Below are 15,187 nucleotides of genomic sequence, written 5' to 3'. Positions count from 1 at the left end.
ATTTGGGTCGTGACAGTACGGTTTATACATGATGGATGAAGGTTTTGCCAAGGTTAAGAATGGATGGTACCTATAATCAGTCCCAACCGTTGCGGTTGTTGACACCTAATTTGGGCTCTCCAATAATTTTATTTAATTATCCTGAGTTCTTGAATCTCAAACGGGGTGAACTATGAATTTTTTTTCCAGCCAAAATGATTTTTACAAAATTATTTCGATAATATTTTGCCATTTCATTTGGCAAAATAATTTCAAATACATATTGTAAGTCATTTAAAGTATTCAGCATATTTTTCCATAAATATTAAAATATTTATCAAAATTAATTCAAAATAGTTTGAAACAATTATCCAATCAATTGTTTAAAAATATGAAATTGATAAGTATTTTACTCCGTTAATTCAAGAAAATTGGTTAATTAAATAAAATAACCAATTGCATCTCAATTTTATAATTTATTTAGCCACATTCGCATTATTTGCCAAAAATTGACTATAAATTAGTTACGTATTAATTTTGGCTATAATTGAAATAGCTAATTAATTGCTATGTGTTAATTGTGGTCATGCTTGAAATAGCCAATTGTATGATTAAAGGTCAATTGGGGTTGTAATTGCAATAATCGGTCCTTTTAAATGCCTATGGCCGTGTTTATAAGGGATTAATTGGGAAATTAGTTTTAATATGGCCATAAGTTTAAATGTCTATTTAATTGTCACGTTGTAGTTTTGGCAATTTGGTTAAGATCGCATGTTTTACCCGTTCTATATACATATATATACAAGTATATATGCATATACACGAGAGTATACATGTGTACATGTATGCATATGCCATATTGGGTCAGATCCTTCCCTTTTAAAAATGAGAAAATTGCACCATAAGTCAAGCTTTTAGAATTAGGCACATCAATAGCACAACTTTTAAAATTCTTCAAAAGTAACATATTTTATACCTTTATGACATATTTAGGAAAATATTATACCAAATAGAATCCCTTAAATCAGGGATTCAATAATATTTACTCATTCTTTATTATCATTTTATCTTCCTTTTTTTAAGGGATAAACCCATCTCTATTATATCATTTATCTCTCTTCTTCAACAGATAAACATCTATCTTTCTCACCCCTCGACTGCTACTACATCTTCTTATTCATTTTCATTTTCCCGTATGGGCTGTTGAAGTTTCATTTTTCAAGGATTTCGGCAAAGCTAATGTTAGAAAAAAAAAATTGATTGACTTACGTTAAAATAATTATTAAAAGTTTTTAAAAAATAATATTATTAAAAAAAATCCAGCAAATACGTTTCCAAAAAAACATATCCGAAAGATAAATACCATATGAGGTATAACTGCATATATAAATATTATTTGGAGCACACACAAAATTATACGGGGTATAAAAATTTATCATACAAGGTATAATTAAACTATACGTGGTATATGAGATGTATACAAGGTTTCATAAAATGTATAAAATATATAACAAAATTATACGAGGTACATAAAATTTATGATACAAGGTCTAAAATTTATCATACAAGGTATAATAAAATGTATATAAGATATAAAAAGCGATTCTGAGAAGAAATCACATATTCATGATATATATTTTGTATAAGTTTATTTCTAATATAAATTTAATTTCAAAATATTGCTTACATGATATTTATATAATCAAAAGAACTACAACCATGTGTAATCTCAATATTTTGTATATTTTTTTAACTACAACCGTGTATATACTTAAAATATTACTTATCATGCATTCATTCAATATAAATAAGATCAAATTTTGCTTTTAACTACAACCGTGTGTGTGTGTGTGTGTGTGTGTGTATATATATATATATATATATATATATATATATATATATATATATATATATATATATATTATTAATGCTTAGTATATTTTTTATGTGCATTTAATAAGGATGTCAACAGTAATGTTGACCCTGAGTGGTTACCTGAGAGAGAAAAAAAAAATAATAAGGATGAAGACTAGATGTAACCGTTTTGGAATATGTTAGCAAAAAAATAGGAACGTAAGGTTCCTTATACATAGGAGTTGCTTTAATATAGAACTCTTAATTAAACGGCTACGAAATGTTTACTGCATTTACCTGTTAACAATATGTAAGTATTTTTATATTCTTGTCTACTTACGTTTTTTACCCTTTAAAAATAGGCCAGGTCCAGCCCAACAAGGCAAAGACCCGGCCCAACCCTCTTCAACATTAAAACCAAATGACCCATCTACGGCACATAGACGTGTCTGTATAATCAAAGGTGTCAAAACCCTAACGCCGCCCTGGTATCCTCTCTCTTTCTCTCTCATCATCACCATACCAAAATGGCAACGGTGCAGAGTATTATGCTTTTCTTTGGTTTGTGCATAGTCAAAAGAGGCAAAGCATTAATTGCTTTGACCTCTCTCTTACCCTTATCACCGCAGAACCACCCTCAAAGAGGTGAGGTTGCCCCTCCTTTTGCTTTTTTTTTTTTTTTTTTTTTTTTTTTTTTTTGCATTTTCTTTAATTACTCTTGTCTTGTATTGATTTCAAATGCTCGATTGTGATTAGTTTGCTATGAATTGGAGGGATTCCCCCACCCCCCACCCCCAAAACTCTTAGTCCCACATCGGTGGAGATCTCAAACCCTAGAATTTGGGGGTTCTATATAAAGAACCCCAATTTCTACCATTCAACACACACATATGTACACTTGTATAATTTTCGGAAGAACCACATTTTTATTTTACACTGCTTTATACGAGTACACTTAGGGTTTTGATTTGCTCATAACCCTTTTTAGTTTAAATTTGGTCTATTTTTGCTGAAATCCTTGTGATTTATTTGTGGTTTGTGGCTGTGAGGGGTGGAAGAGAAGAAGACTTCCCCATTGCTCCATTCTCAACCTTGGCTACCACTACAAAAGGTAATCTTTCTTCCTTTAAGTTATTTTGTGTTGTTTAGTTCATCATTTGTTGTCTTTTGTTTGTGCTTAGCTTAAGTTTTGTGTCATTAGTCTGTTTCTGTTATTATTAGTAGTAGTTTAGCATATCTATTTAGGTTTTACTTGTTAGTTAATAGAGTATGTGCTAATGTAGTGGTTTGTATGCCCTGTTGGTTGAATGTTCAGTTGCGTTTAAATGTTATTTTTAAAGTCAAGCATGATTAATAGTAACCTGTATTCAAACTTTACCTGTCCATGAGTAGATTAGCCTATAATACCTCCTATAATGTTATTTATGCCTAATATAATATTATTAATGACATAGTAACATGGACTGCTTAGATTGAGACCTATTGAAAGAACATTTAGTTTGTTATTGTGATAAACATGACTACTTGTGGTTAAGATATATGGTTTTTGGTTTTATTTCTACCTTAAGAAAGGCCAAACTTGTTATTTGCTGGAGTTTTGAATGTCTGTTCTTGTTGAAGGATTAGAATGATGTTGCCCCTTTGGGACAGCCTAGGCTATAATATATCACTGCTATATTGTTTTGCCATTTAAGACAATTATAACAACCTGAAACCATTTATTTTGTTTTCTTTCTACTAGAAAGAGGAAATGATATCATGTTTTTGTGTACCTTAAACCAGTATGATGTTCATTTGGAACTCTTTGAATCATGATACAATGTTTCCCACCATATGTATGCCATGTTTAAAATGCTAGGCCAAAGTCCATGCTTATATTGACCATATAGAGTTCTTTATGCCTTTCCCTGCTTTGTGTTAAACCTTCAACATGTGTCTTTCCCTTTTTAGATTTTGAACACCATGACAAGTGAAAAAATGGAGTAGTATGTTAAGCTTTCTTATACATATGAGAACCTATGTGTGAAACTGATTTAATTTGATTGACATACTGCATCTTGTTTGATTTTATGACATCTCCCTATCTCCCTTTTTCTGTTCTTCTCCTACGTGGGTATGTTGAATGGAACCATGTTGACATAAGCTTTTAAGAAGTTCCCCTTCTTATTCTGTTCATTTTATGATGGCGTAGGCACACTGTTGGGTTGTATGAAGTTTCGAACCATCGAAATACTAGTTTTCTATGTCACTGAGTATTGACATAAGTCACGTTAAAGGGTATGTTATATATATGAGGCTATAGCTTTAGTATGTGGACCACTGTGTGCCATTGTTATGTACGGAGGGTATTTTGGAATCTCTTTTTGATGAATATATGAATCAAATGTGTGTCAAGTATGTCATGCCATATGTATATCTAGTGTATTTGATATAGATTTGATGTGAGACTCCTTTGTTCTTCCCTCCCTTTCCTTGTTCTGTGTTATTGCTGCATAATATGCATGGGATATACAAGGTATATACAGCCTATACGTGCCTTGGTGTATATAGGGTGGTATATCTTGTATATTGATGGAATATCTGCGGAGTTTCTGGCTTAAGCACATTGATGAGTTAGTAATTTAGGACTGCCTTCCTTTACATATTCCTTCACCACTGATTTGGACCTCTTGCCTCAGGTTATCTTAGTTGGGCTTGTCCCTTTTTATCTTGTATGTTCTAAATCGCATTTGGGCTTTCTTACTCCCATTTGTTTACTTTTTTAAGTGTGTGTGCGTGTGACTATTCTTCCTTTAAGTTCTTGATAAATTATTTGCTAAGTTTAGGTACTTTCTAACCATATCCTTCTTTTTCCCCTCTTTGGTTTGCATGGAAAGTATCTGGGCCATTCGAGCAAATTTCTTCATAAACCACTGTTCAGACAGAGGCCCAATAGCTTTCTTTTATCGAGTCCGATGCAAATGAAGGCCCCACCATGGGTAAAAATGACTACTAGTGGGCTTCGATAGGCCCACTAGCCTAATCTTCTTTCTTTTTATTTTATAAATTTGTATATGTACTTGTATATGTAAACAAACGCTATGTAAATATTGGAACCCAATGGTTAGAATTAGGTAAGTTGTGTGAATGATTAGGAAATTTTCAAAATTTCAAACACGGATAAATTGAAATAAAAGCATGAAAAGTGTTAAATGATTTTGGTGAAATCTTTGAAAAAATGGAAATGACTTTCGGGTATAAAAAGAAGGAAAACTTTTTCGGACCTTATTTGTGGGAAAATTGAAATCTGGACTGATTTTGGGACATAAAGAAAACCAAACCGATTTCAAAAGTGGTAAAAAATTGATTTAAAAAACATAAGGTTGTTTAAAATCATTCGGGCCCAAGCCCAAACCTTAAGTCAAATAAACTAAAGGAAATAAACTTAAATCTTATTTTGGGCTAAAGGTTTAAAAGTAGAGTATGGTTGACCGGACTAAGATAAAATAAATTGCTAAAACTCTTTTATATAATTGTGAACCTATGATATATTTATAAAGGAAATATACTCAAATTTTTCTCAATAAATTTATAAAGGATTAAAGGCATAAACATTGGAACCAAATTAAGTTTGACTCTACTTAAGAGAAATTTTAAGTGTTCCTTGGTTTGGAAATGGAATGACCTTAAAACTTTATACTTATTATAAAGGGAAAACCCAACTCTTTTATCAAATAAATGATTTTTTTATCAAAATAGATGGAGTTATGATATTGACATGACATTTTTGCAAGAAACAAAATATTTTTAGCAAATAATCACAATTAATCACACATTGAAGCTCGTAGGTCAACTGTACTCTACGGATCCTTAATACAAGGGTGCTTAAAACCTTCCCTAGGGGATCACCAGAACCTTTACACCGAACTTTGGTTTAAAAGAATCTACCTCTTGTTTGACTAAACCCTTTTAACTTGGTTTTTCTATTTCCCTTATAAATTAGGTGGCGACTCTAAAAAATATAAAAATCTGAATAGAGTCACAACCTCTTAGTAGCTTTTATGCACTCGCGTAAAAGTGAACCGTAACAGCGGTACTTGAGAAGAAAGAAAAAAATTATTCTCTTTTTATCTATAAGGTTGCTACTGATTCCTTATTTGTTATCCCAACATCTTGTACGTTGGGTTGTTCGAAGATCCCTTTTCAACTTCCTGGACTTTCAATTACCATATAGCTTCTATAATAAAGGCTATAGGTCATCGATTTTGACGTATATGAAGGGTCAAATATTCCGTCAAGAACCCAATGAGAATAGATGGGTGCATATCCGAACCCAAACTTAACACTAACCAGAAAGAGCAAATGATTATAGTATGATATGCTAACTTCATCAGTAAAAGCTTAAGCTCAAAAAGCAGTTGAAATAAAAGTAAGCAAAAGCTCAATGCTCAATTAGATGTCAAAGTAATGAGGATCCTCATCTGCAGCATAGGACCTAATGAGTTCAGCCAACTCTCATGTGTCACTACTAAGCATATATGGGACACTCTACACGGTAACTATTGAGACCTAAATCAAAACGTCAGGACAACTATACAAAAATTACTATCAATGCTCAATCAGCCTCAGAAGATGAAGAGATAGAAGCAGACTTATAAAAAAATCAAGGAAGCAGTTTAGACATACTCCAGAAGAAAGCTAATATACATGGCTCGTATAGTAAGAGAAGCCCTTGAAAACATATCCGCTGAAGAAAGGGAACCTTTTCCAAATCACTCTAGAGCCAAAAAAGACCACCAGAAACTGACAAAAGGGAAGGAGAACGTAAAAGAAGGATCAGCCTATTCAAAGAAACAGATCGTCACCATAGATCATGAGACTGAAATAAATAAGGAAATATTAGTCCCTATCAAATGTTCAACTCATCTTACGAATTCTTGAGAAAAACCTGAAGAAAGAACTAGAAGGCACATGCACTGCCTTCAATGAAGAACTTGTGAAAAAGAGGCTCTACAAAAGGATCTAGTCAACGTCAGAGACATAGTCACCGAGGATATCAAAAGAGACAGATTCTCAGAATTTCCAATCTCCACACACATTAATCACTCTAATAGGAAACTACCAAAACTCAGAAGAAGAGTAAGAATTGTTAGGATCGGGCTATAGAACTGCTAGGATCGGGCTACTCCTATTCATTTTAAGAATCTAATTCTTAGATTAATTTGCATAAAAAGGTATTGCGGTAGAATACAGAATCAACACAAGAATATTCACATGGAAAAATCCTTGCTTGTCAAGACCTAAAGTCCTAAATGGCCACGAGGGCACCTATACTAACCCATATTGAACCCAAGTAAAAGCTAAAGTCTTTCAATATAAATTAAAAATAGAATTTAAAGGAAAAACCCATAAGTCAAGAACAAGTCTCATAACTCATAATATAAGGAAGTCTAAGACATACATCTCTTCAAAACGTGGAAGTCATAAGTACAAGAGCTACTAAATCCAGAATATATGTCCGAATACTACAAATACTCTCTGAAAGATAAAGACAGAAAACTAAGATAGGGATGGAGTCTAGTGTCGCGGAACAACCAGTAGCTCACCCTGAAAACTACAAAGCTATGCCTCAACAGTCGGCAGGAACTCGTCCACTACTCAAGTGTAGGGTAAGTACGGGAAAACACATGTACTCAGCAGTATCGTTAACCGACCCTAAACCGAAGCGATGACGAGGGTTGGTCCTTCCGATACTCACTATTAATTATACAGTTTATAATCACTTAAGAAATTAAGAGTAGAATGTCCATAAATCAAGAAAGTCATCAAAATCTGGTTCTTTCCAATAATTCATATCTTTAGAGGCTTCATAGACTAGAACAATAGTCAGTCAGTGTTTAGCAGGATTTTATGTTATCCATGCCGGCTATGTTTTTACACGTCAGACTTATTCCGCATTTGTGATTATTCAGTTGTTGACACCAAATTTTTGACCTCCCATAATTTATTTTAATTACCCACAGTTCCTGGATATTAAACGGAGTGAAATATGTATTTTTTACAAGTCAAAATGATTTTATAAAATTATTTAACTAATATTTTTTGCCATTATATTGGGAAAAATATCTTCTATAATGCTATGAATCATTTGGAAATTAATTTACATAGTTTTTGGCAATAATTATGATATTTGCTAAATTTAACCAAGGGAACTATTTAAAACAATTATTTATTTAATTGTTTAAATTATCAGAAATCAATTAGCAAGTATTTTTATTCTGTTTAATCCAAGGAACCTGATTAATTAAATGAATTAATCATTTTACCTCTCAATTCTTAATTTTGCATATTCAATTTATTAGAATTTATCATAATTAATTGAGTGTTTAATTGTGGTTAATTCCATAAAATTATTTACTATGTAATTAATAGTGGCTAAAATTGAAATAATCAATTGTTGTTTAATTATGGCCTTAATTGAAAGCCAATGTCCATGGTTTAAATCAATTGAGATCATGTTACACCTTAGAAATTTTCGGATTTATTGCCGTGTGGATAGGCTAATGTGATCTTAAGGTGATTATGAAATCTTTACGAGATTTAAGGAAGGTATTAGATAGCTTAAAGTACGTACCATAAGATTTTGAAGTCGTACGAATATGTGAAATTTAGTTCGTTGAAGGAAGTTAAATATAATTCGTATTCGAAAAAGGTTTTTGCTATCATTGAGCTAATAATTATTTGGTGATATCTTGAGAGGCTGCTATGGGCCTATTGTATGGTGAATGAAGTACTATGTAAGTGCCAAGAAAGTTCCACGAGGATTGGAAGTCAAATGAATCGATGAGAGGAAGTTTTGCATAACTGGGAGTTATACGGCCACTTATACGGTCTGTATAAGGAGGGCCCGTATAACATGACCTTCACAGAAAGGGTCATTTTCATGGTGGTGTTATACGACCACTTATACGGTCCGTATAAGGGGGTCCGTATAACTTGACCTATATCAGTGAGGGACTTTTCCATGGTGGTGTTATACGGTCCACTTATACGGACCGTATAAGTCCATCGGGCAGATTTTTAACTTTTTGTATAAATAGATGGCCTTTGTTCATTTATTTCATTTTTCATCTTCCACAAGTCTTGAGAGCTTAAAACCCTTCTCCAAGCATATTCCACCCCAATCCAAGAGAAAACAAAGGTCAAAAGGCAAGAATCAAAGTGTTCATGTGTTAGAAGGCTTCCTAGGGTTAGTAGACCATAAGAGATTCTTGGATATTGAGGCTAGGGTTTTCACATAGGTCAATAGGTGATCCAAATCTCACTCCGATGAGATAAAAGGTTAGTTTTCATACTTATTTCATGATTATCATGAATGCTTGGTTGTTGAAGAACTTGGGTTAGAGAAGAAGTAGAAAATGAGGGCTAAATGTAACTTTTATGATGTTTTTGAGTCGTAAGCTAACTTGAGTCATGATTCTTAGTATAATATGGATATAATCTTGTTATGGAAGGTAGTAATAGTGATGAGGAAGCATTGTATGAAAATGTGCTAAAATGGGTGTGAAGTTATTGGTATAAGTTGAACATAAGGATGAATTTTGGAGGCTTAATGGAATGTGATTACTTGAATATGATATTGTGGATGTTGTTGTGGTTGTTGGGAGTTGTTTTGTAATATGGTGGAAGTTGATGAAATAGGGGAAATGCTGCTCAATTTTCATTAGATCTTGAATTATTCTAGTTTGAATTTAAGAGTGTCATTAAAGCTTAATCATGGTATGAATCCTTCTAAATGTAGATTGTTCAAGCTTCGACGGTGAACGTTAAGTAGTTAAGAAAACGAAGAGGTATGTAAGGCTAACCCTTCTTTTATTAAGGCATGGTTCCTTTGATATATATATATATATCCTTTCATGAGTTCCATAATGTCTTCCAAATGACTCTATCTCTAAGATTACCAAAGCTCATGATTCTCGATACTTTCACGATACTATTACGTCCCCTATATGATAGTTGATGCTCTAAGGATAAATGTAATGGAAATGACGATGGTAATGAAGTTGACGATACTTATGAGCTTTTATATATACGTGTCTAAGTATGTATGACTATTATCTGACACCGAGCTTATATAGCCAGGTATGATACTTAACGCGTGCGTACCTCTGCAGTTGGGTATGGATGACACTGAGCCTTAGTAGGGCCAGGTATGTATAACACCGAGCATTGTCATGGCCGGGTATGTGAACCAACGCGAACCTTCATGGTCAGGTATGATACAAATACGAGTATATATATATATATATATATATATATATATAGTCATGAGTAAGCATTGGAAACGGGATAACACCGAGCATTGTCATGGCCAGGTATGTGAACCACCGAACCTTCATGGTCGGGTATGATACAAATACGAGTGTATATATATATATATTGGAAACGGGAGGTCCCTATGAAAGATAAGTAAATAAATATGATGATGACCAATAGAGGTACAAATGGCTCTATTACCCCCTGATTCGCCTATCTTATGCTATGTCTTATGCTACTTCTTACGTTATTTCTTATGCTCCTATTATGATGTTGATTATGCTTTACATACTCAGTACATTATTCGTACTGACATCCTTTTGTCTGTGGACGCTGCGTCATGCCCGCAGGTGGACAGAGAGACAGGCTTGATCCATAGATTTCTTATTCAGGGACTACATAGAGGAGCTCCATTTCATTCGGAGCTACAACTTTTGGGTATTATTCTTTTGTGTACATACATATGGGCATGGCGGGGTCCTGTCCCGCCTATATGATGCTACATACTCTTTTTAGAGGCTCGTAGACAGTGTATATGGGTAGATGTCTCTTTAGCCTTGTTGGCTCATATTTTGTATATCATTTTGATAGCCTCGTCAACTTGTGTACATGGATATGGGCATTGTTGTCGATGATGATATAAATGAGTTATTGCCCAACGAGATTAATATTATTGAAGTATAGAAATTATGAATAAGTTATGTGGTCCACCTAGATGTGAATGTGAGTGTACGATAAGAGGTGCCCGGGTGGGTTAGCACCGGGTGCTCCGTCATGACCCTTTGGTTGGGTCGTGACAGGTCATTATTGCAAAACTAGCCCTTAATTGTTGAATTAGTTTAACTCTGGCTGTAGCTGAAACAACCAAACTCATAGTTGAAGTTCAATCGCAGTCATTAACGCCTAATTAGTTTTTAATATTTGATAGGACAAATTCAATTAAGGCTACGTTTGTAATTTTAGATCATAATTACTAATGGCTTAATTGGTTAATTACTTATGTTTTGACCACATTTGGAGTGGCCAATTGATTGACTTTCTTAATTGTAGTCATTTATTAAGTTAGTGTCAAATTACTTTCATATATATATATATATATATATATATATATACACACATATATATGCGAGTATACATGCGTTTATCGCGTATATACGCGTATATATATATATACACATATATGTAGGCCCCCTTATTTTCTCTTAAAACTGGACCAGGCTCAGTCCATTAAGGACCGACCCGGCCTAGTACAATGTTAAGAGGGGCAAAAAGCCCTACACCCTCTTCATTTTTTGCGTTTCAACAACCGCACAACGCCTTAAGGGTTGAAATGAGGGTTTTCCTCTCAAACCCTAGTGCCGCCGTGGCCCAACCTCTTTCTCTCTCATCGTCATCATCCCAAAAATAGCCATGGCACAGTGTGCTTTTACTTTACACAGTTTTTGCTCGACCATTTGAGGTAAAGCAATTAATGTCTTACTCTCCCTCCGTTGATACACCACCAAACAAGGTATTTCTTTACTTTTTTATTTTTATTTTTTCTGCTTTACAACGGTCGATTGACTGAAATTATTTAATTATCTTTGTTGTGTTGTGATTTTGAATTCTTGATTTTCATTGGTTCGTGAGGAACCAAGAGGATTGACCTATTTAGTTTAAATCTGACCCTTTATCCGTTGATATGCTCAAATCTGGACCATTGATACTCAAAGTGAGACTTGATTCTCACAAATTTGGGTTTGTCCCACATCGATTCGAAGTCTAGGGTTGGGGATTTTGGGGTTCTATAAATAGGAACCCCAATTTTCACTATTGACACACCTTGCAATTGAAATATAACTTGTATACTCGAAATACTTAAGTTTTTGAGCTTTTGCTTTTAAAGACTTTAATAGTTCGAGTTAATCTTAATTTTAAAATATTTTTTCTATTCTTGTGTGAGTTTGTGGCTGAGTGTTGGGGATTAAGGAGGCAACAAATTCTTCCAAGTTCAAATCTCGACCTAGGCTGCACTCAAAAGAGGTAATCTTCTCCCCTTTTAATTTCTTGTAATTTTCTTAGATATGAATTGTCTGTTAATTGTGTGTTTAGATTAGTTCAATTATGTATTTAGCGTGTTTATTAATTAAAATTTTAGTTAAGTATGTGTCTGTTTATCTGTTAGTTTAGCATTATGAACTGTGATTAGTCATGTTATCCTTAAATTCCTACTGTGTGGTCTAAAAATGAATAGTGTGTGGCCTACAGTAGTCTCTTATATATGATTTATAGTCCTGCTACTTAAATTATCTAAGTTTAGCCACATGTTTGATTAATTGAGTGATAATAATGAGTCAACTCAGCCTGTATATGTTAGATGTATGATCCTATTTGGATTTGTATGTTTTATAAGTTCAGAGATGTATGAAAGAACATGTTGTTCCTGTTTTCTCATGAGGTCCTGTTCATTTGGAGTCTATTTAACTATGTGAGTGAGTGGTTTGATGAATATTGTGCCAACTTTGGTATCCTGTTTAAGTCAAAACTGTTGTTAGAAAATTCTTGTATTTGAATAGCCTGTTTGTTGGTTTACTTGATCTATACATGATTTAGAGTTACTGTCCGGTACCTGATAGCATGTAACCATGTCTAAGTATGTATGAAACTGGTCTCTGGTTGATGTAGCTAACACTTCAAAGGTGGGTTTTGCTTTGGAGAGTTTAAGTGCAACTTGTATGTCACTATTGTTAGACCTTGATGTTGATTTGCATAGGAGTTTGTTTAAACTTGCCTAGATCTAAAACTGCACTTATATAGGTTAAAATGACATTTAATTTAATTTAATGGATGAACTAGACCTTTGAATGCTCCCCTAAAATGACTCTGTGAAGTGTAATAACCCCCTAGGTTGTTATGGGGGTTGACTTAGAAAACTAGACCTCCGTTGGAAATTTCGAGGCCGCAGGTGAGTCCGTAGCGTGATTTTGTGTGTCAGTGCATGTTTTGTTTATTATGTCTGTAGGACCTTGGATTGGTGTTGGGATTTTTGGATGAAAACTGGTGCAAAAACCTAAGCTACTGGTGAAGATGGATCGCTGCAGCGGGTGATGGACCACTACAACAGGTCCGTCGTAGCGGGTTGGGGGTCGCCGCAGTGGGAGGCGGGACTTTAATGAGGTCCGCCGTAGCGGGAGCTTTTCTACTCCAGCGAGACCGCTGCAGTGGTCGACGGGATGCAGAATTCGTGTTTTATATTCTTTATTCCAAACACATTCCCCACATAACACCAAAACAGTTTCCAAGAACTGTTGAGGCGAAAATTTAAGGCTAGCGCTAAAGTGCGCTTGGAAGGTAAGTCTTAACCCTTGACTTTGTCAATTCCATCATCATGATAGATTCCATAAGTAGTTAAAGGTCCATTAATGGTGAATGAAAGGGCTAAAATCCTAGAGCTTAAGAAAACCAAAAAATCCCTGGGAACAATGAAAAAAAAACCCTACTGATTGTTGGCCTCCGCCCGATCCCGAATGCCCCGCTAGAAAGTGAAGAGAGGTCTATAAGCTCCAGACACAATATCTTGAGTACCTATGATGGTGAAATATAAGTTTCCTATTTTCATAGGAATCTCCGCCATCCATTCCAAGTTTAGGAACCTAGGTAATCCCTTGATTAATGAATGGGTGGTTGAATTTATCGCTGTTTAATCATCTAGAAGGATAGCTTTCCACTTCCTAGGGTGAGAACTTCTTTATTAATGATGGGACTTGTTGAATAAGATCTAGGGTTTCATAAAGATGATAACCGTGGCAAAAAAACCTGCTCGAAAATGGGTAGAAGTAGTTGGGTTCTTTTCCCCAAAGTGGTGTATTGTTGAGTAAATGATTTGAATACTCATATAGTTCTATATTTCTAGACTTTGAATGTTCGGAAGCTTTGTGAAAGGGGAAAGCTATCACGGAGCGATTACATTGTTCCAGTTCTGCTTTGAGGTAGGTTACGGTCTACTTGAGTTAGACTTTGATTAGTTGATTGTATGTATTACGAAATTGATAGGAGAAGCATGATTGGGGCTTCAGACATAAAGTGTGGTTGATAATTCCTATAGCTTGATATTGATTGATTAATTGTGTGATGAACTGATATGAAATGATAAAGAAGGGGTTCATAAATACTCTTCTTGTTGACTTGGAGAAGCCCCTTATTCATGTTATTGATTGTTGAGTCTTGATATGACTTGTGACATGGTGACTTGTGTTCCTTGATATTGATTTATTGATTGTTCCCATTACTTGTTTGTTTGTGGAACGAAAATACATTGTAATGAGAAAGATATAATAATTATGAAAAGGCACATTTGACAGGGGGTGAAGATATGGCCTAAGTTAAAGACTCGTGATCCGAGGTAAGATTCCAGAGCGAGGGTACATTGACACCATAGGTCCCCTGCAGGTCATGGCTAATGGGTCAAACACTACCATTTAGCATGTGTGTACGGATGTATGTCAGAGTTGAGAAAAATTGTGATTTACGATTGTGTTTGGTGATTACATGGGTTGAGTTACTCTTATTGATTTCTACTTGTGTGGATTATCTTATCCCTGTGTTGGCTGATATTTCGGTGTTGGATGATTTCTGTTGATAGTTTCTTGAGGTTATGTACTGTTGTGCCTATCTGTCTATTTTATTAATTTTTTGATTATATGCGTGATACTAATCTTAGTCGGTCTATGATATCTAACAGTATATAGTGTTTGTACTGATACTACCTTGCTGCATTCTTTGAGTGCAGAACGTGATCCAGAGACTTCTACGAGACCTCATATTTAGCATTGAGGCCAGTTTCCGAAAGATTCGAGGGTGAGCTATTATCCATGCCAGGCCGCCTGAAGATCTTTCCTATTTTAGATGTCTATTTCATTTTAGACATTTATGTTATTTTTAGACAGTGGTTCTTTCTTAGACAGTTATGTTAGAGTCCTTGTACGATGACTTTCGGATTTTGGGGTTGTAATAGTTTAGACTTCCGTAGATTTTATTCATTTATGGCATGACTAGACTTTTAGAGATATTTATATTGTTA

The sequence above is a fragment of the Lycium ferocissimum genome, unplaced genomic scaffold (assembly GCF_029784015.1).
Source record: "Lycium ferocissimum isolate CSIRO_LF1 unplaced genomic scaffold, AGI_CSIRO_Lferr_CH_V1 ctg2206, whole genome shotgun sequence".
NCBI classification, from domain to species: domain Eukaryota; kingdom Viridiplantae; phylum Streptophyta; class Magnoliopsida; order Solanales; family Solanaceae; genus Lycium; species Lycium ferocissimum.
The sequence above is the reverse complement of the archived record's forward strand: the minus strand, read 5'-3'. Positions refer to the sequence as shown.